This window comes from Pan troglodytes, chromosome 16, assembly GCF_028858775.2.
Source record: "Pan troglodytes isolate AG18354 chromosome 16, NHGRI_mPanTro3-v2.0_pri, whole genome shotgun sequence".
NCBI classification, from domain to species: Eukaryota; Metazoa; Chordata; class Mammalia; order Primates; family Hominidae; genus Pan; species Pan troglodytes.
The window spans coordinates 77034478-77046394 of record NC_072414.2 but is presented as its reverse complement, the minus strand read 5'-3'; the positions used below and the strand labels follow the sequence as shown (position 1 = coordinate 77046394).

The 11917-nt window shown below is 47.6% G+C and overlaps 2 pseudogenes; both read right to left on the bottom strand.

Annotated features, from left to right (window-relative positions):
• Positions 1-4367: 4367 nt before the first annotated feature.
• On the bottom strand, positions 4368-11544 carry LOC129135423 (putative golgin subfamily A member 6-like protein 19; annotated as a pseudogene).
• On the bottom strand, positions 10632-11357 carry LOC107971261 (uncharacterized; annotated as a pseudogene).
• Positions 11545-11917: the final 373 nt, after the last annotated feature.

The following is an 11917-nucleotide window of genomic DNA, read 5'->3' as shown; positions in this document are numbered from 1 at the left end:
CCTGACAGTCTCTACCAGTCCTGCTGTCCCTCGGCTGAGAAACCCATTTCTGAATGACAGAGAATGTGTCCTCTGCTGGCTGTGTTCTCTATGGAGCTCAGGGGAGGGAAAAGGCCAAGCCATTTTTAGGGTGCTGTTGGCAGCAGTGAAAAGGTCACACCCTTTTCAAGGGACACTTTTCCTGGAAAGTCCCTGGAGCTTAGCTGGCTCTTATCCTGTGAAGCCGGCTCTGGCCACTAGGGCACAGGGCCCTGAACTCAGCCTGGAGGGAGCCTGCGGGGCAGCCGGCACTCTGGAGGGACAGACAGGCCACCCGGTGCAGACAGGAGAGGGAGGCAGGGGGATGGAATGGAAGACACCTGGGGTGGATGGAAGTCAGTGCCCTTGGGCACTGGTATCTGTCTTCCTGACCACAGCTAGATCAGGCTTCTCAACCTGTTGGCTGTCAGGGCCGGACTATACTCCATAGGCGCCATGGCAGTCCTCGTGAAATGCACCAGGTGTCACCAGGCAGCATACAGGTAACAGGCCTGGAAGATTCCCCACAGCCCAGCTGGACATGCTGAGACACTCTGGGGCTCCTCGTTGAGTGGGAAAAACTGCAGGCCCCAGTGAGGGAAACGGGAACATGCCAGGCCGAGCAGTATGGCTAAATCCATTTATTCCAAAATCAAAGCAAAACAAAAACAAAAACAAAAAAACAAAACAAAACAAAAAAGGGGTCCCATCACCAGGGAGCCATGACCCCATCCCCGCCCCCATCATCGCTCCTATGCTAACAATGAATAAGTTTCCCAGCCGCGAATAATTATAAGAACCTCTTCCTCATATACCAGCTGCAACCTCCGCTAGGTACGATACAGAATGTTACACAGCTACAGTATGTACACGGGGGAAGGGGGGGCACCCCCAGCAGCCTGTGCCCTGGCCTGGTCTACAGTTAACTCCACTGTCCCGCCTCAGCTGCCTCTCTGAGTAAGAAGATGGGAGCCCCCCTGAGGGAAAAGTTGCTTTGGTGAGAGTAAGGAGGCCGTCAGACCTCCTCCAAACAAACCAACTCCACCAACCTCTGGCTCTTAAATAACATCATCATCCAGAAATGTAAGGACTCAGCCTTGGTCAAGGTGGTAAAGGGTCTGTTTGTCTCCCTCCATTAGACAAGGGTCTTGTCTTGCTACCCTAATGGTAAAGGGCTGACTGGGGAGGGGTTGTAGGGACATGGTGGGGGTGAAGACTCCAGACCCACTTCTCCAGGCTTATGCTGACAGGGGCCTGCTTTTATTTATTTTTATTTTTATCCCATGATGTTTTTTTAAATCCCGTAACTTCTTTTTCAGAACTTTTAAAAAAAACTTTTCATAAAACTTTTTTTTTTTTACTTTTTTCCCACAACTTTTTTTGCCACAACTCTTCCACAGTATTTTTTATCCCGTAACTTTTTCATCCCACAACTTTAATTCCTGTAACTTTTTTAGTTTGTGTTCTTTTAATAAACACACTTACATGGTTACAATTTTGTAAGAATAAAAACCGATTATCTCATGCCAAGCATGCCCAGCATTTGCACAGTCTCAATACCTTTAATACTATAGTTTTGAAGACACACAAAATTTTTAGGCAAAACAGCACCTTGAAACCATCTAATAATTTATTACATTGCAGTAGCATCACAGAAGCAGTCAATAATGCCACTTTAGACAAAAATCAGTATTTCCATCATGCATTCTGTGTATAAGAATTCATAAATCGGTAAAAGTCATTCTAAGAAAACTTGGCAAATACAGCTTGGACTGGAATTGGCATTTCTTTCTCTACTTTTCCTTCCCCTAGATTCTTTGTTTTAAGCTACAGTATTCGTATTTTAAGATGTTTTAAATTATTTTAAGACATTAATATAGCAGTTACATTTTTGAATAGTTATTTGAAAGTGACTGTAAGATAAAGTTTTAGAGAATCTATTTTGGATAGGGTTGATTTACATTTTCACATTTTCTAAAAATCAGCTTTGGTTTTAGAACTGATTGTTTTTCATTTCAGGAAAACCTATCAGGTTTAATCTATTACTTTAAAAATAATTATCATATATTGCAGTCTTTAAATAGGTATTTTGATTCTTTACTTCCCACAGAAATTCAAATTTATTCAGTTGAACTCACATTTTAAAATTCTATCTTTCTGCTGAACTCTAACCTTCTAATGTTGCCTTCCAAGCAAATTGAAAGCTGCCTTATACTGAATGAGGAAGAGAACAAATACTTGGCTGAATGAGGTACTGCAAGAGACTGCGTGCACTTTGAAGAAAGACTTGAGTTATTGTCATAGGATTTCCATCCTCTTTAGCTTTTTCTTAAACATATGACAAAATACCTACACAGAGAGTGGTATTTGAGTTAATATAGTACATTTATTTTTCAGACTGACATTCAGCTTAAATATGCCAGTATGTGATTTAATCCACAGGTGCCTGATGAACACATTATTGTCAGATTGGTTACAGATGCTGAACGCTATCTGAAGGTCATTCCTAGTCATTTATACGTGTCAGGGTAAAAGTGAAGTGATTTGAACTATAAAAATACCTTTGAAATAATTTATCAATGTATTAGATAAACTCAGTTTCAGAATGATAAAGAAAAACTGTTAGACCAAATAATGTGGCTAATTAACAGTGGTACGATTTCTAGCCTGAGGGTTCAAAATGGACTTAAAGTAACTGTCTTTAAACTGAACTCAAAGAATGCAAAAGCAGCAAGTTCAGAAAATAAAAGGCAAGAACAGGACCTTAAGTCCATTTTAAACCCTTGGGCTGGAAATCCTACCACTGTTAATTAGCCACATTATTTGGTCTAACAGTTTTTCTTTATCATTCTGAAACTGAGTTTATCTAATACATTGATAAATTCATACAATCTGGAAGAGTCAGTTGAAGTCACAAGGGCTCAATATTTGCAATCTTTAAGTGAATGCAGGCAATTCTCTTATTCAATCTGTAAAATCGTATTATTGATCTCCTATTAATGTCACATTTATAAAAGTATCATGAGGATGCCCAATGCTAAAAGCGGAGATGGTCTAGTAACTAGAAATGCCCACCCCAGGGAGCACAGATACATCTCTCCCTACATCCTAATGATATGATGTATTTTGGAACACAGACATTAGAACTTCATGAAGTTTTAGCTGTTGATTCTTCCCCAAGCATCATCCAGTTATGATATAGGCAACATATGACTGAAACAATTCATTGATCATGCACATTAACATAAATATTACACAAAATATGCCTCTAACTGAAACTGAGAGGTATAAAAACATATTTCACTCTTCGTAAAGAACTTTGTGAGGAAATATAACTCCGTGATTGTATAGACACTTTCCTCATGACACTTTGACATTCACAAACAGTAGATTGCGCTGCAGTTTGTAAACATTTTAAGTTGCATAAACTGCTCCTTGATTTTCAAATGTAGTATAATACTGTCTACTAAAATTCCTTTTTGTTTCAACTAAGTACTCTCACATATATTAGTTTATAATAATGTTTGTTATTATTTTTAAAGTCTTTTCCATTCAAGAAAAAGAATTCCTATGTCAGATGGTTGAAGACTAGGTATTAGCCAGAGAGGTCTAGATGGTAAAATCCATCTTCTAGCTTCAAGTAAGCTCCATGAACATAGAGGAATGCCAGGTGTCACACAGCTTTCCTTCACTCGAATTCATTCTTGACTAGAGCCTGTATGCCTGTTCCAGGGACATTTAAACTCTTAAAGGATTTCTTCTGATCTTTACTAAATACATTAAGGAGAATGCCAACCAGTGCCCTTTTGTGTACTGGGACATGTAGTCATGTGATTAAAACAGGGAACACGAACTCTGACTTTAAAATGTATTGTAGATATAAATGCTCTCAGCTAGAAAAGGTTTTCCACATCCACAGTCACGATGGGAGCCTTTCATTCCTCAGAAATAATCCCCTTTTAGGTCATCAAAAAAGAGTACAACTGCCACAGCTCATGATGCAATATCTTCATGAGCCCAGAGCACATGCAAATCCTAAGGGAACTACCGTAGTACAGTGCTCATTCTTGGCACCAGAACAAATGAAACATATTCTATCCTGCACACACCTGCCAGAGCAGGCCACTTTCCTCTTCTGGGAGATTTAAAAAGCTCCCCAAAATGTTATTACTCCCATCCCCAATACACAGAAAAAGGGGGAAAGGCTGTTTCCAGCGCTCCACCTTTAAACAACTGTAAATGTCAGTACTCACAGTGGCATATTACAAAGTAATAGACCGCGCACTTGAGGGCAAACCACATATTGAGCTAATGAAGAGCTCACTGTGATTAGGATTCGATCAAACATAACAGCAGAACATAAGGAAATTTTATTTGAATTCCGTAATGAATATACAGGCTGTACTAACATTAAAAAAGCATGGCAGCCTATCCCAAACCAGCAAGAACAGTTGTGTGCATATAGTGGGTCTTTGTGTGTTTGAACTCCCATCACATAAGGGCAAACTCGATATGCATGCTAGCGTCCTATAATTATCAAATTTAAAAAATGCTAAAGGATGCCAGAGTGAACATGAGGGAAAGACCCACTCTCATTTAACTTTTTACAAATAAATTTAAACTATAAATTAGAAACACAAATAAATTTAAACTATAAATTAGAAACACAAATAAATTTAAACTATAAATTAGAAACACAAATAAACATAAGTGGCTCTAACATTCAAATGAAGTAAATGAATTGTGTAGGATATTAACCCCTTAAACTTTTTTTTTTTTTTTTTAATTTCTTGACCCGCTCTTAGATGATGGTGATGTTTAGCTCTCTGTTCTCGGCGGCCCGAAAAGAATGGCATGCAGCCTCTCCTGCTCCTCCTGCCGCCTCTCCTGTACCAACAGCTTCTCCACTCAAGCCTGGGTGCTCCTGGGGAGTCCTGCATTAGAGGAAGCAGCTGCTGGATCTGCTGTGCAGTGGGGTTGTCATGGGGGAGAACCCTCCCTGTCCTCTCCCGGTGCAGCCTCCATGCTATCAGTGAGGCTCAGCTCACTAAGATCTTCAGAGAGAGGGAGGGGGGTGGGAATCTGAGCACAGTGCGAGCCTCCCCTGCTCCTGCCTGCCCACCCCGCCTGAGGGCTCTACTCACCACCCTGCTTGTCCGCACACCCAAGCTCCTGTGGGACTGGGGCTCCAGGTACTGGTCTGGCTGCTGCTGCAGACTCGGAGCCTCTTGGCTCTTCAGCTCCACCTGCCGGAAGACCCTGGGCATGAGGACATGTGGTGGCTGGCTTCCAGATTCCTGGCCCATTAATAGGGTAGCGAGGGCACTGTGGGGCTCTGTGGCCTGCCCAGGCCCCTGGCCCCTTGCTCCAGGCCTAAGAGACTGGCTCCCTTGCCTAGAACCCCATGCCTCCTTCCCTAGCATCAAATCTCACGTCCTTTCTCCCAGCATTTAAACTGTAGGCCACAGACTGGTGGAAAAGCAGGCGGAGCCAACCACCATCTGCTAAGTGTGCTACATGCCTAATGTTTCCACGTATTATCTCATTTAATCCTCAGCACCTCTGCAAGGAAAAGGCTAACTTCCTTTTGAAGTTAAAGAAACAGAGACTTAGAGATGCAAAGTAGTTGAATTATGACCAGTGGAACCGAGGCCGGAATCCAGTTTGAATCTAAGGAGTCTTTTTTGTTTTTCTGTTTTGTTTTGTTTTGAGAGAGTGTCACTCTGTGTCCCAGGCTGGAGTGCAGTGGTGCAATCTCAGCTCACTGCAACCTTCACCTCCCGGGCTCAAGTGATTCTCGTGTCTCAGCCTCCCGAGTAGCTGGGATTACAGGCATGCACCACCAGGCCCGGCTAATTATTATTATTATTATTTTTAAGTTTAGTAGAGATGAGCTTTCACCATGTTGGCCATGTTGGTCTCAAACTCCTGACCTCAAGTGATTGTCCTGCCTCAGACTCCCAAAGTGCTGGGATTGCAGGCGTGAGCCACCACACCCGACATAAGGAGCCTCTTATACCACTGTCTCTTCCTCTGTGATTGGGGGGCTCCATGCCTCTAGCTGGGATGATGATGTCCAGACCTGGGAGGACCCCAGGGCTACCCACCTCTAAAAGTCAGAGGGCAGGAAGCAAGAAACAGTCATAGGACTGCCCCGGAGGGTGCTGGGGTCACCTGTCCCCAGGCTGCAGCTGCCTGTGGCCTGGCACCTCCCCTCCCCAGAGGCTGGTGCCCGCCTCCCACATCTTCTTGGATGGGTCGGAGGTTACAGTCTCTTTCAGCTCACCCGACTTCTTCAGCTCCTTTACTTGCTGCTCCGGCTGCAGTGTGCTCTTGTTCTCGTTGTTCTGGACAGAGAGAAGCAATCAGTGGCCACCCACTAAAACTGGAGACCCCAGAACTTAGTGTCTGCCTCCCATGGCACCGGGAAGGGTGGAGGCAGGTTAGAAAAATATCCCCTCTCTCCCACAGCCATCAGAGCAGGGCTCTGGCTCACAGATGCCTTTAGAAGTACCATTTCATGTGAAGGCTACAATGCCCCATTTTACAGGTGGGGAAACAAAGGCCTTGAGGGCTAGGGAAGAGGGCAGCCTCCCCAGGTGGGGCAACGCACCAGCTCCTCGAAGCCGCTGCGTGGCTCGGCCCGCTGCTCGTAGAGGGCTTCCCACCCCAGCTCCAGCATCCTCTCCAGCTCCCGCAGCCTCTCCAGCTCCTGCAGAGTCTCCTGCTGCCACAGCCTCTCATCCTCTTGCCGAAGCCTCTCCTGCTCCAGGAGCTCCTCCACCTCGTCCAGCAGCCTCTCCCTCTCCAGCAGCCTCTCCTGCTCCTCCTGCCGCCTCTCCTGTTCTAACAGCTTCTCCACCTCTTCCAGCAGCCTCTCCTGCCCTGGCAGCTTCTCCCATTCACACAGCCTCTCCTCCTGTTCACGTAGCCTCTCCTCCTGTTCATGTAGCCTCTCCTCCTGTTCACACAGCCTCTCCTCCTGTTCATGTAGCCTCTCCTCCTGTTCACGTAGCCTCTCCTCCTGTTCACGTAGCCTCTCCTCCTGTTCACGTAGCCTCTCCTCCTGTTCACGTAGCCTCTCCTCCTGTTCATGTAGCCTCTCCTCCTGTTCATGTAGCCTCTCCTCCTGTTCATGTAGCCTCTCCTCCTGTTCATGTAGCCTCTCCTCCTGTTCACATAGCCTCTCCTCCTGTTCATGTAGCCTCTCCTCCTGTTCACACAGCCTCTCCTCCTGTTCATGTAGCCTCTCCTCCTGTTCACGTAGCCTCTCCTCCTGTTCACGTAGCCTCTCCTCCTGTCTCCTGTTCAGGAGACTCAACATCTGATTGTTTTCCACCTCAGCCTGGAGCTGTCTTCCCACACTCTCTAGCTCCTTCCGTAGGTGGTTGGTCTCATCTTGTAGCTGCTCCACCTTAGATGGCCCTGCTGGGGGCTCTGGGGCCAGGGGTTCAGCTGAGAAAGGAAGCAGGCAATAAGGGCCTCTGGATTCTCAAAAAAAAAAAAAAAAAAAAAAAAAAAAAATCCTCCCTTCGGTGCACAGCTCCTCCTCTCAGGCTTCCCAAACTTGGCCTCACTGCTAATGACTCCTCACACCCAGATGGTAGCCAATCTTCCAAGTCACTTTCAGATAGAGAGCACTGTGGGTGGCGGACAATGGGCACTCCTCCCTCTTTACTGATGGGGACACTGAGGCTCATGGAGATGACAAGACTTGTCCTCTCCTGGCACAGACCTCTTTCCCTCTGCCTCAAAGCCCTTGCATCCACCCACCTCCCTGGGGCATTCTAAGTCACCCCCACAGCCCTCTAATGCCAGTCCTGCTGCCAGGTCATGCCAGCCCCATCTTACCCGTCTGGTTTTTGAATTTGAACAAGCTCCTCACAAGCTTCTGTACCCGATGTGTCTTATGCTTCTTCTCCTCCTTAGATGTGCGAACCTGCCCAAAGCAAAGGGGGAAAAGGGCCCTGGAGGGAGGGGCTGGTGAACCTCTAGAGACAGAGTTTGAGAAAGGCCCACCCCCCTTCGGCCAGTTTGTGATTTGGAAACGTGCATTCATTCAACAAACATTTACTGAGCATGTACAGGCCAGGTACAGTTCTTCATAGCAGAGATATAAAACAGCAAAGGACAGACAGGAGCCCTTGGCCCTGAGGTTTCCATTCTAGGGGCCTTTAAATCTCTGACTTTCAGAGCTAACCGAGACCTTTGATACTCTCTACCTCCTCCAGAAACACGAGCATAAAAAGGAGAGATGGCTTGTCCAGACTCAAAAAGCAAATTAGGCACTGAGGCAGGGCAGAAATATGGACCCCTGACAACCAGTCAGGCTAGTGCTTCCCGGACAGGTGACAACCCCAGGGCATGTGTGGCAAGGACTAGAGCAGGGGTGTCTGGAGAAGAGAGAGTCAGCAAAGAGGGCAGTGCAGAAGAGCCATGCTGCATGTTCTGTGCTCTGGGGTCCCTCCAGGTGAGACCTGGGTGCCCAGCTCCCCATTTGCCCATGGCATCGGGGGCCCCTAGCCCCTTTCTTCAGGGCCCCAAGAGGAAACTGGAGTCTGGGATTGACCAGCTGTAATCAGGGGACCCCACTGGACTCTTACCGGTGAATTGATGTTTTCAGTGAGTTGACTGATTATTGCGGAGCTTGAATCCAGGGCCACTGCTAGTTCTTGGTACTGGCTCTGAGGTGCATGCAGAGAGAAGGAGTTGGAGGAAGATTGTGGGGAGGGGTAGAGAGAATAATCATTAGGGCTGGTGGGGGTGTGTGGGCTGCCTCAGCTGGCAGAGGGGCAACAAGCCCCTGCTGTGGGAGGAGGTTGGAGGGCTGGCCTGCAGGGTCACTGCATCTCGGCCCAGGGCCTCTGACCTCCAGATCCTCCAGGGTAGCAGAGGATGCACGGCCCTCCCCGTAGATACCTGTTGCTGACTGCAAGAGATGAGAGTGCACATGGAGATGTTCTGTCCCCCCTCACTGTCTAAGCCCTCTGACTTCCTTTCTTCCCCCATCAACTGGCAAAAGCTTCTTTTCTGCCTATCTTGGACCCTTTTTCCCATAACTCCTTTGTGCCAACTTCTCTCGTGGTTCTTATCTCCCCACCATCCCACCCTGGGGCCCTTTCAGTGACTCCTAAAGGGACAGCCTGATGGCAAGTGGCTCTTCTCATTGGCCTGGCTTCCCCTTGAGACTGGGGATGAGGAAAATCAAACAGCAACGACCATTTCCTCGGTGTCCTGGGTGTTTGCAGCAGGCCATGTACTAAGGATTCACATAAAAGCAACAATAACGAATCTCATTTAAACTTCACAAATGGAAGTCAAAAAATACCACCTCTATTATACAGATGTGAAAAGAGAGGCCCAAAGACCTCAAGCAACTTGCCCTAAATCATATGCTAATCAATCCCAAATCAATCCTTAGCAGACGGAGAGGCAGGATTCAAATCCAGAATTCTTAACCAGTACCCAACAGTCCATCTACAATCTTAACAATTACCCTCTACTGCCCCTTGGGCCCCCTGTCCCCAGGAGCCTGGCCCGCCGAGACTCACATCCCCAGGTGAGTGGTAACCACCAGAAGTGGCTGTGTCAGGGCTACTGCCATTGATGTTCTTTTTCCTGTTAGCTCCTGCTGGAATGCCAGGGCTCTTCCTCTGCCAATATGCTTTTAACTGTGGGAAAGAAGAGCAGTAACACTCATGAGAATGATCAGCCCCTACAGCCACATCCTCCTTTACAGTTTTGACAAAATACTCTTATATACCATCTGATGTAATGCCACCAACAACTGTACAAGGTGTTGTCACAATCACTTAGTGACTGAGAGGGATTGATATCATGGATAGAAAAAAAAAAAAAGAAAGATCAAAAAAGGCAATACTGGAACTTAAACTCAGTCCTCTGACTCCAAGCTCTGGGGTTTTGCCATGAATCAGCAGCTGCCAGGGACCAAAACCAGGGGCAGAGGTAGAAAAGTAAACATGAAGCAGGCAGGAGCTGTAGGCCGTGTGGTTTAGAGTCACACATCCTCACAGGTCTGCTAGCGTGAAGAAGCGCACCAGTACCTCTCACACTTTCGTATCAATGTGTCCTCATGGCAGAAGGCAGCTTTTCTATTAAATCCGGGAATTTATCAGAAAGAGGACAACCCAAGCCTCATTTCAGAGCGAAGTCTGGTATACGCTTGGAAACCTATGTGTCTGTCATCCCTAAGTACATTAATGCATTTTCTCAAGAGAATCAAGGGAAAATGATGCTTCAGAAAGATGTCCCACATTTATCCTGTGGCACTCAAAGTACCCCAGGTTGAGACGATATGAGGAAGATTCAAGCTGTCAAGTTCAGTTTCCCAAGATCTATTCCACAGAAGATGAGCAAATCTCACTTCAGAGGCCACTGACTGAAGGGCAGTCTGGTCCCAGAACCGTGGAGAACTCAGAAAAAAATGTGAAAGTCTCTCTGGAAAGTAGAAGCCTGGGAAAAAAACCAAACCAAACCCATTCTCCCATTGCCACCCAGAGATACTGTGAACATTTTGAGCTCACAGGGGAAGTGTAGGCTTTTCCCACTGTCAATGTCTATGTGAAGGGAGTAAGGCATCCCGAAACCTCTTGCTCCTAGGTCCCATAGTCTCCACTCCCCTTCCAGCTGGAAATTTGTGCTGCAACCAGAGGAACCAGAAATGGGGTGAGAAAACTTAGGGGACCGGGTTGTACGATCAAAGGCCGGTCTTGCAGCAGTAATGACAGTTCCTAGGGGCACTGTGACATCATTGCATTCCACTCCTCCCAGGGGAGGGGACCACATCAGCGCGATGCCCGAGTCGCTGCTCCATGATGGGGGAGGGAAACACACGGTTTCGAGCCAGGTCCTCAGAGACGCCAGCGCAAGAAGCCTAGGGAGGTCGAGCTTGGGGCAGCAGGAGGGGAGGGCAGAGTCTGCAGTAGGGAGCCCCGGGAGTCACCAGCCCAAAGCCACCCAGGGATGACTGGTGAGGGCAGGGCCTGGGGCTGGGGGACCCAGGTCCTGGGAGACGCAAGCCCAAAGAGCCCAGGGAGGTTGGGCTTGGGGTGGCAGGAGGTGAGGGCTGATTATGGAGCAGGGAGCCCCAGGAGTCACCTGCCCAAAGTCACCCTGGGGTGATTGGCAAGGGCAGGGACTGGGCTGCTTGCTGAAGGCGTGGGGCTGACTGACTAGGCTTTGGTTGGGGGAGCCCAGAGGGGCTGGGGTTGGGGGTCCCCGTCTGGTATGCCTCAGGAGTGGTATGGACTCTGGCACCGGTCTTGTCATCGGAGGGGATCTGTGGCTGGGTTGGGGGCCATGACCTGGTGTGTTTTACCTTTTTCTTGGCTGCGGCCAATTTCCCCTGTTGTGTTTTTTCTGACATCGCGGGGTGGGGAGGGAGGCGGGGTTGGGGCCACATCAGCGAAATACCAGTGAGCGCTGCTCAATGCCTCCAGTCACCTACCAGGCAGCTGTGCAACTGAGCCACAGGTGGCGTAACCAGGGCACCAATGGAACGCAGAATAGGGGCGTGGCCTTGATGCTCCAAGCCCATTGGTCAGTGAGAAAGATGAAAGGGAAAGGAGGCGTGGCCAGGCAGCAGCATGTCCAGAGGGACCTGTGGCATCATAAGGAAAGCTGCCCAGGCAACCGCTGTCCCCGCCCACTCAGAGAAAGGGGAGGGGCCGCCCACTCTGGGAGAGGGGAAGGGCTGGGTTTTGCTTTAAAACTTTTAAAACTGTAAAAAATAAACTTTAAAAAATATATGTGTATATACTTTATATATATGTGTGTCTGTGTGTGTGTATCTATGTGTTCCTCCAGAGCTGTCTTCATTATGCAGCTTCTGTGCAAAGTCTGTGATTTTGGCCTATATTTTTCATCTTCAAATGGAGTA